The following is a 10,780-nucleotide window of genomic DNA, read 5'->3' as shown; positions in this document are numbered from 1 at the left end:
CCCTGAGAGACCACTTAGCCTCAGCCGGTATATTTTCCTTTCTTGCCCGAGTTGGGCTCCTGATGTCGGGTCTTCATCCCATGATAGATGGACGGGGTCTGAGGAAAGTTAAGTGCTCCTCTTGCCCATCTCCCAGCTTCCCTTAACCCAGGAGACAATCAGACACAGCAGGGAGTCAAGTCAAGCAGGAACTCGTTTATTAACACACAGCAAGCATTTTTTAAAAGCAAAAAAGACCGGGTGGCATGGGGAGGAAAAGGAACCAACTAATCACTGTAACAGTCACACCCTATCATGCACCTAAGCTTCCAGGAGCTATTTACGCACTGAATATAAACAAATCGGACTCTGCCTACTCAACTCCCTCTCAGCACCATCTTTGCTGCGCACTTGCCCCACAATTATTATTATTTTATCTATCATAGATATTCAGGAGATCTGAATATCTGAATATTAAGATCTGAAGATTATGGTTCAAAGCTCACCCAGGAAAGAAGTTTCCTTAGATTCTTATCTCCAGTAAACTGCTCAGGAAAAGCCAAAAAAAAGTGGCATTGAATTTCAAGTGGAAGAGGTGTAGCCTTGAGCAAAAACAGGATCAGGGACAGTGCCCAGACCCAGAGGTCAAGCCCTAGGACAAACTAAACAACAAAAACCAAATAAAAACAAACCTCAAATCTAGCATTTTTCTAATTGTATACAGAGGTCCGTAATTAAGGAAATTTCTTCCTGTGTTATGTATAGGTAGAAGAAAAAAAGATATAACACAATTACTCTCTTCACACCATGTTACACCAATGTCTCAAAAAATTGCTTTTTCTAAATTTATAAATTAATAGCATCCATTTGTTGGCAACTGTGTAGATTATTCACATTATCATGATATACATGAACTGTTGATATTATCTATTAAGTTCTAATTATACCTCAATTGAAAGAATATTCCAGGCAAATAGAATGTCAGAATCATTTGTGCATTTCTAAATTAAACCTTGTACTTGAAGGTATTTTGCAGTATCCTATCGAATATGAAATTACAAACAAAAAATATTTATTTTTAATGTAAATTCTAATTTAGCCAGGTCTACAAAGTCCTACATTAGATGAGCTTTGCCATTTCTCCAGGCTTAAGTTTTTGTAATCCTTCATCATTTCTTTGGAATCCAACAGAATGATGCTTACTTTCTCAAATTTTTAGTTGGGAATCATGAGCCATTTTGCATCTAGGCATTTTCTGAAATTAAGAGAGCATTTAAAACACAACTGAGGATGATATATGAGTTGCATTTCAATAGGAAACTTGACTTCTCAAAACATAGTGACAAAATTAGCCCAAACTTCAAACTGTATATTTCTTTCTTGTTGTTTGGCTTGTTTTATTGAGAAAAAATTATACTACCTGTTCCAGGGAAGATATCGTTACATAATTCCATTCTCTAATCTCCTGTCTTAGTCTGAGTTCTAAATTTCTAGGCTTGTATCACATTGCCCTGCCATAGGGTGATGGTTTATTTAATCTAGAAACAGGCTAGCAATTCTGAACTTCTCTGATAATCTTATCCACTAGACTAAGTGCTTAAACTGTTTATGTACAATTTTCAAAGATGTTCTAACATTTGACAGAGGTTATGAACATTTTCAGGTGCACCTGCAGGGGTCTCTGTTTCGTTCCTCCATGGATCTAATCACTTTAATAATAATTAGTTGACTATCTTATTATCTCTGGTCCCTACCTATGTAATATTCTCAACCTTTTTTGGGGAAAGTTCACTTGAGGAATTTCTAATATTAAAAATTATCACTTGTTCTAGTCTTACTCAGGATATATTTTCTGACTTTTCTACATATTCTGAAAGTTGTTTCTTATGTGTGTTTACACATATAAGTGCCTCTGTGTGTATATGCATGCTTGTATGTGTGTATGAAAAAACCTCAAGCTCTTATTCAGCAATCTTGCTCATAACTAGTATTCAATTACTTGAGCCATTCTTCCAATGCAGCTTTTGGCTGGTTAATTTCAGATAATGTTGCAAAGACTGTTCTGCCTAGGCTTGATGCAACCTGAACTTCCCAGATTTCCTTATATTCTTATGTTTTATCTTTCCAAGAGTATCGACTTTTAAACTTGAAACATTTTTGCGAGTGTAAAGTCATTTTGCAATTATTTTCTCTGCTTGGGAAGATTACTATTGACTTTGTCGTTCCTTTTGAGGAAACTTAACGTCATATTTACACCTGTTCTGTTCATCGTGCAATGAACTCTGATCCTGGGTGCTGTCCCTCAGCTCTTCAGCTCAAGTCCAGTGCTCTACCACTTGAGTTACAACACCACTTCCGGATTTCTGGTGGTTAATTGAAGATAAGGGTCTCATGGATTTTCCTGACCAGGCTGGCTTTGAACCACAATCCTCTGGTCTCAACCTCCTGAGTAGCTTGCATTACAGGCATGAGCCACCAGCACCTGGCTCATATTTGCATTTATGTGCACTTAATGACATTATGTAGACAAAGAATGGAAATTTGAATCAAATGATGTTACATTGCAGCTTTTCAGAAAAATTGAGGTAGCAATAAATATTCCCTCTTTTTCCATGTTGTTACATTAATGACTCATGAGCTATGGGACTCTTACATTAGCATCGTCTGATGTCTGCATATGTGGATTTAGTATCAGAAATTGTTCATAGAGAAATAGAGAAAGACTGAGATTTTTAGAAAGCAAAGGAAATCAGGTATGAAAGATCAGCATAGAAGGATATACAACTTATCACACAGAGATTAAGAAGAGCCTAAGTGAGTAGAATAATAAAAGCAATGAGGAATAAACCTAGTTTATAATTAGTTTATAATTCAATAACCAAAAATGGTTCCCTAGAACGGTTTCTGCTATACCTTAGTTACTATAATTTATTCCTTCCATCTGGAGTTATTCCTTCTCTTCTGTCACAAATGTTAACTAGCATCTGCATTTTTGGTGCCATGACTGGCCACAAAGATCTCTAAATCTCACTTAGATTACCTTTCCCTTTCTGATTAACACTGACCACACAAAATCCTAGAATCTTTCAATTTCCAGAATTAAACTTCACCTGACATCCAAGCACATTCCTGGCATTAATTGGCATGACCTATTAACAAAACTTTTTTTTATTCAACACAGCATTCTAATATAAGTAAAGTACATGAATTAAGAACTATTGTTAGGTATCACTTGGAAGCAGCAATAATATATTCCAAGTATGGGTTCTTTATTTTGCATTTACTAGCTAAATGACTCTTTTGCCTGTCCTGGGGCTTGCACTCAGGGACCGTAAACTGTTCTTGAGCTAGATGTCTACCACTTGAGGAAAAGCACCACTTCCAGTGTTTCTTTTTCTGTTTATGTGGTGCTGAGGAATTGAACCCAGGGTTTCAGGCAATGAAGCCATAATCCCCGAGCCCTAAATGACTTTTTTCATATTAATAATTTTTGCGTGAAAATACAGTACAGATGGGTTACAATTACATGAGCAAGGTAATGAGTACATTTCTTATCAAGTATTGTTGCCTCCTCCTTTGTTTCCCCTTACCATCCCTGCCCACCGATCCCTCCATCCCCCCACAAAGTTGTAAAGTTCCCTTTTCGACATAACGTCTTGTTCCAATGGGACTTTCTTAAGATGGTATTACTTTTTCTTTCTGTTAATATGTATTATAATTTAGGTCAGGTGGTAGGAAAGAAGTGGAAAACAATACTACGTCCAATAAAGCTGACATCCTATTACATCACTAAGGAAGTAGTGTTAAGATCTGCAGGACTCATAGGTTGTTGCATGTGACATTATTATGTAAAACACTATTAATGATCATCTCGGACATCCATAACATTCTGCTTCCATTTTGAAGGTCAAGAGCCAAATATCTATGCCTTTTATTGATTGGGTGTGTTTCCTAGGAAGGAAGAAGGAGGATGTGGTAGGTGATGATGCAAAAATATGTATTTTAGCTCCCTGTCCAAATTTTTTGCAGTTTATTTCTTTTTCTTTTTTTATATTATTTTTTATTGTGAAAATACTGTACAGAGGGGTTACAATTACATGGGCAAGATAATAAGTACATTTCTAATCAATCCTAGCCTCCTCCTTTGTTTCCCCTTCCCATCCCTTCCCAATCTCCCCCTGCCCCCCTAATCTTCCCTGCTACCCCCCCCCCACCAAATTTGTAAAGTTCATTTTTCGACATAACGACTTGTACATCTCATTTTTGCAAAGGGTCCACCTAATTTAAGTTAAATAAAGCATAATTTGTAAAGTGAAAGTAATTTATGGTTTCATTGACTGTTTTAAGAAAACAATTATGCCTTTTGTTTTCAATTATATTTCTGTGGTAATGTGTAATATTCATGATTTAACTGGTAAAATTGATAACAGTTATATTATATCAAGTTGATTCAAACTTGTATTTGAAAATTGCACACTTAACACAAATATACTTCCACTTTCCTCTACCACATAATTAAAATAATAGTAAGGCAAAGATTGGTGTTAGCCATTCATATGTACAATCCTAGAACTCAGGGGGCTGAGACCTGAATATTTTAGTTCAATGTCATTCCAAAAATACAAAAATGTGAAAACTTATCTCCAATTATGCAGCAAGAAGCAGAAGGTGAGCATGTGACTCAAGGATAGAGTGTCATCAGCCATGACCAAAAAATACAAGGGAGACCATTAAACGTCGAGTTCAAGCCCTAAAAATGACATATACACACAAGACAACAACAAAATGTACTATGATTATCAATAATGAAGACAAAATAGTAAAAAAGATCATGAGAAATGTGTAAACATCTGGAAGAAATAAATCATTTGACAGAATTTTGATTCATAAGAGGGAAAAGCCACAGTGTCATTTGTACAATTTCATTGTAGTCATTTGTGTTGAAACCTGGCTAAAGGGTAATATGTGAAAGAGTAGATTGGATTACCTGACACAGGAGAAATTGCCTGTGACTATATACCATCCCACTCTGCAAAAATTTAAAATCATGCTTGTTAATTTAAATAAAACATTGTTAGAGATTGCTTTGTCCACACAGACTGCGGTCCTTATTTTGAGGCTTCAGACCAGTGCTTTTGTTTATAACCACTCCTGTTTTACTCCCCTTCCCTTGGGCAGCTATACCTTACTTAACTGGCACCAAGCCAAGTCTTTGAACTAGACACCCGTGCCTTAATTCCTCCCTTTGTCCAGCTACAACTCATTTCACATACTATCTCTATCTTAGCATTAGTTGTTTTCTGACTAATCCCCATAAGAAAATACTTATATTCATGTAAATCCAGAATAAATAACCTAGTTAGAAAAGGGAGAAAGGGTTTACCATTGCCTGAGGCTCTCATCTGTAGGTTTGCTCCCTAATACATCTGTGCTACACTATCTCTTTTTTTCATGGCTTTTGAGTCTGACAAATGATTGATTTGGTTTGATTAATCCCATTTATCCAGACTTACTTTGGAAATTTTGACCTATGGCAAGGAGCCCTCATGTTTCCGCTAACTCTTCCTGTAAGTTTCCTAAGGCATCTGGATTTACTTTCAGCTCTTCAATCCATTTGGAATTGATTCTGGTGCAGGAGGATATAAAATGATCTAATTTAAGTTTTCTGTGGGAGAGAAAATATAAGATGAAAAGCAGAATAGTGAACTATTGAAGAATTCATAAACAATTTTCAAAACTATACAAGAGAGCTTGGGTACAGCTAAGTTGTAGAACTAGACTAATATATACAAAGTCATGATTTCAATCTCCAAACCTAAAGGTCTAATAATAAGTTAATAAATAGTAATAATACAATATTTACCTGAAATAAATGCTTTTATATTAGAGAGGCCTGAATCCTAAAACAATAAAGAAAATACTCTCAATTCTTGTATCCAATGAAATGAAACCACGAATGAAGAGCAAATAGTTCCTTTTTTATCCTTTCCTTTCATTTTCTGTTTTCTTCTTTTCTTTTTCCTTTGGCACTACTGGTGCTTGAAGGTGCTAAGGCTCTAACCACTTTAGATTATTTTTCAGGTCAAGCCTCCTTTGAGCAATGATCTCTTACCTGTGGATTCCACATAGTGAGATAACAGGAAAATTACACTATATCTGGCTTTCTTTGTTTTTGTAGTTTTTTTTACAATTTTTTTTCGTTAAAACTGGTCATGATATCATTCTTATAAATCTCTGCCTCCTAATTAGCAAGGTTGAGTGTCACCAGTATCAAATAACCAATTGCTCCACATGTTTAATTGGGACAACTAATAGATTTTTTGCTAGCTGCCAGTGGCTCACACCAGCAATCCTAGCTACTCAGGAAACTGAGGTCTGAAGATTGTGGGTTAAAATTAGGCCAGGATAGAAAGTCCATGAGATTCTTACCTCCAATTAACTACGATAAATTTGGAAGTGGTACTGTAGCTCAAGTGGTAGAGTGCTAACAGTTAGCAAAGCAGCTCAGGGACAGCACTCAGGCACCAGAACAAACACACACACACATACAAAGATAGATGCTTCTAGTTGCTGGCCATGTTCTTTTTTATAATGCTTCTTTTGGTGAAACTTTTGTAAGTCAAATAATCTTGATGCAAAGTAATAGCTATGCTGTCTTGGGCATGTAGTCCTCAGCTTCATCTTCCTTGCTTGCACAATGAAGAAATTTCTTTGCCAAACTGGTGCAGTGGGAGAATCCAGTCATAATATTCAATGAACATGTGTGAAAATGTGACCACGTAAATGGAGGGGGTGGGGTTGGGTGAGATAGAGAAGAATGATCAAATTAATGACATCGATCAAGATGTACTCACAAACCGACATATTAAATTAAAACTCCTTTTTACACTATTTTTGTATATTTTGTAAGTAGAAAAAAATGAAACCAGTGCTTCAGTGCAATCCACACATCTTAGGTATAGATTGCTCAAAGCTGTTTCTTTTAAAAAATACAGGACAGAGAAGAGTGGAACAAATCATTTCCAGAATAAAACTGATCAACTCTACCCCAAAGTTAACATCAATAATGATGTTGACCATACACCTTTGATTTCATGGACTGAGAATACATTTCCACCTATCCCCCAATCCTGGGTTTAAATTCTGGGCCAAGATTCTGTCTCCCCCACCCACTCATAGCTAATGCTCTAACATTTGAGCCACAGATTCAATTCGGGCTCTTTTTGTTTAATTGGAGATGAGTCTCATGGATTTTCCTGCCTAGACTGACTTCAAATCATTATCCTCAGATCTCAGGCTCGGAATATAGGTGTCAGCCATCAGTACCCAGCTTGAGAACTCACTTTCCTACTCTAATTCTCCTCCCCGAAACCTCATAGCCACAATCTTGGGAGAAAAGTTTCAGAGAGCCACCAATTGAAAAACATTCTATAGAATGCCCTGTCCCATACACCTAAAAAGGGAGAAATGCTATCTCTCTCCCTTTGATGAAACAATAGATGTTAGATTATTATATGATAATAATAGTAGATATTATTATAGTGCTCTCAATATCTATTCCCATCCCCATTAATACCAGGCTTGGTTGTAGAACTTACTTTGACAAATGACATGTGAGAAGTGATAGCATGTGTCTTTTCTGAGTTTAGCCCTGTGGTTTTCACTCTTTGCATCCCCTGGGAACCTCCAGCATTCAGTCTGGTTCCCAGAATGGACACCATGCTGAGTGGAAGTGGATCTGGAATAGGCTTTGTAGCATGAGATAGAGTAATCAAAATTGTAAGGTATTGCATCCTTCGGGTTGGTTTCCCCAGTAAAATTAAGCTCACATTGAGGTCCCAGCTCTAGGTAGTCTAGGTCTCTTTCTCTCTATTCCCTCCCACTTCCTTCTCATTCTTCCTGAATATTTCCTTTTTCTCCTCAGGTGACACCAATTCGTGAGTCTCCTTATCCTAGAAATTTGTTTTAGGGTTAAACATTGTGGCTTTCTGTTTTACATTTTCTCTTAAGTGTTTCTTCACTTTTGTCTTTCTTGAGTTTTCAGCCATAAGCTCCCAAGTGTGATGGATCTTCAGATAAAAACCCTCTGCCAGGGCTGGGAATGTGGCAGAGTGGTAGAGTGCTTGCATTGCAAGCATAAGGCCCTAGGTTCGATTCTTCAGCCCCACATAAGCAGTAAAAGCTGGACGAGACACTGTGACTTAAGTGGGATAGTGTTAAACTTGTGCTGAAGAGTTGAGGGACAGTGCCCAGACCAAGATTTCAAGCTCCAAAACCGAATAAAAAATTTTTTTACATGAAGTAAGCCAGGCCCAAAGAAGCATAGATCTCATGGTTTCTCTTATTTTCAATAACTAGTACATGTCTGAAACAAGCAGAAACTGTCAGATAAGTTGATGTTAGGCGAAATGAACTCCAAGATAAGAATTCAATGTTTTTCTTTCTTACGATTGTTTCTATCATATTTATAAGATGATTTCTTTGTTGCTTTTTATGTCCCTCCCCCACGGTATGCCCCCTGTGTTCACTGCACATGATATTGGCATACTTTGTGCAGGGGAAATGAAAAACCAAATTGTTTAATTTGGGGTACAGGTGGATCCATTGCAACAATGAGATGAGCAGGACGTTATTTTGAAAAACGAACTTTACAACTTTAGTGGGAGGTGGGTCTGATGAGGGACCACTGGGAAGGGGTGGTGAATTGGGAAGAAATGGGAAGGGGAATCAAAGGAGGAGGCCACAATGCCTGATAAGATATGCACTCATTACCTTGCCCATGTAATTGTAACCCCTCTGTATGGTATTTACACAATTAAAAAAAATAAATTCCTCTGTCATATCTGCCTTGCTTGCTTTCACTCCCCTCATGTTGGCCTACTAGGAGGCCAGAATAACATGAAGCTCCAGAAACATTTTGGATACAAAAAGAAACCACCGCATGGGAAGTGAGGGGTGTATTACAAGAGATTGGGAACTGAACACAGGTAGAAGGGATCATAGCTTCAGCCTCAGCTGTCTTCTGAATCATTGCCCAGTTACCAGCTGTAAGCCTTTGCTCCAAAATCTATGTGGCGAATTCTGCAATTCTTACTGTATCATCCACACACACAGACTTAGTTAGTCATCCAGCATGACATAAAATATACATTTCTTAAATCAGAGAAATCTGTACCGGAGAAAATGTGCAGAAAGAACTTCACTTAATCAGGTTCACTTTATTTTTACAGGCTTATAATTTGACTGAGAGAACATATCAAATTCTCTTAGCCTTCACAAAATCAAAATATCCAAGCAATACACCACTGTAATGAAAAAAAAATCTTTTTACTAAAGTGAGTATTTGGAATGGGAAAAAATCAAATATTACAAAATTTAAAAATTGATCAAATACCAAAAGACAAAGAAAGACACTGATCAAGAACGAAATACCAATGTGTTTAGTAAATAAATGAAATGTTTGAGATTCTTATCCACATAGGAAATACATAGGAAAATAAATAGGAAAGTCACTGAGATCCCATCTTACACACCAGAAGAGTTATCACCACGCAAACAACAAAAAAAAACTGCTGGAGAGTTTGAAATAAATCAGGAACTGTGTTTGGTGGTGTGGAATTGTAAACTAGTGAAACCCATATGGAGATCATAATGGAAGTTTACACGATACAAAAAAGACAAATACCTTAAGACCATTATTGCAACTTGGATCCATACTGAAAGAATATAAATCAATATGAACATATATGTTCATGGCAGCAATATTCATAGAAATCAAGCTGTGTAATCAACCTGGATGTTCCATAAAGAGGGAATAAAGAAAATGCACATTTCATAGCTATGAACATGTTTTGGTATATAAGAGAAGTGGATGTTTCTACTATATCATTGCTAAATATTTTTGGATAGATACTTAATCTTAATTTCACTCGTTTTGTGGCATTGTGTTTTTTCTTTAATGAAGGATTTCCATATTGATTTCAGAGCAGATACAATAGGATGAAAATATCATATAAAATGTGCATATTAGATAAAAATTTATATTTATAAATGAACACAAACAGATCATCATATAGAGTTTATAATTTGAAGCAATTTTAAGAAGGCAACAGTAGGGGGAAAAGACAATGTAAGAAGCTTAATAACAAATATACAGATATGGAAAAATACAAAAAAGTTGCAACTAATTAGTGCTAACAGTAACTAAACATTTTCCTCAGGTTTTAAAATGAAACTATTAAAATAATACTTAATAACATCAAATATATATGGCATGGAAGAAAATATAGCATAGACATATTTTCCCCAAAAATTTGTTTTATATTATAACAAATGGATTAAAACAAAATGTAATTACATGTCTGAAGATGATAACACTTTCAAGTGTCATTGATTGAATCCAGCAAAGGAAAGTAACCGACAAGTACAGAGTAAGAACAACCTGGGTTATGGAAGAAGATACTTAGTAGAACATTGTGAGGAAACAATGTGCTCCTTTTTCCTCATCAAATTAGTACAGCTACATTTTGAGAGAACATTTGTAATGTAGTCAGAGCCGTGGAGTTACTAATTTAGGTAATAATTTATTAATTTTATTCCTGAATCCTGTGATGTGATTCCCAAATGATGTGGGTGATCCTAGATTTTCTTTATTTTATTTTATTTTATTTGTGAACATACTGTTCAGAGGGGTTACAATTACATGGGCAGGATAATGCATACATTTCTTACCAAGCATTGCAGCCTCTTCCTTTGTTTACCCTTCACATCCCTTCCCAGCCTCCCTGCTCCCCCTACCTAA

This window comes from Dipodomys spectabilis, unplaced genomic scaffold (assembly GCF_019054845.1).
Source record: "Dipodomys spectabilis isolate Male_0828 unplaced genomic scaffold, ASM1905484v1 ptg000070l, whole genome shotgun sequence".
NCBI lineage: Eukaryota > Metazoa > Chordata > Mammalia > Rodentia > Heteromyidae > Dipodomys > Dipodomys spectabilis.
This window is presented reverse-complemented; position numbering follows the sequence as displayed.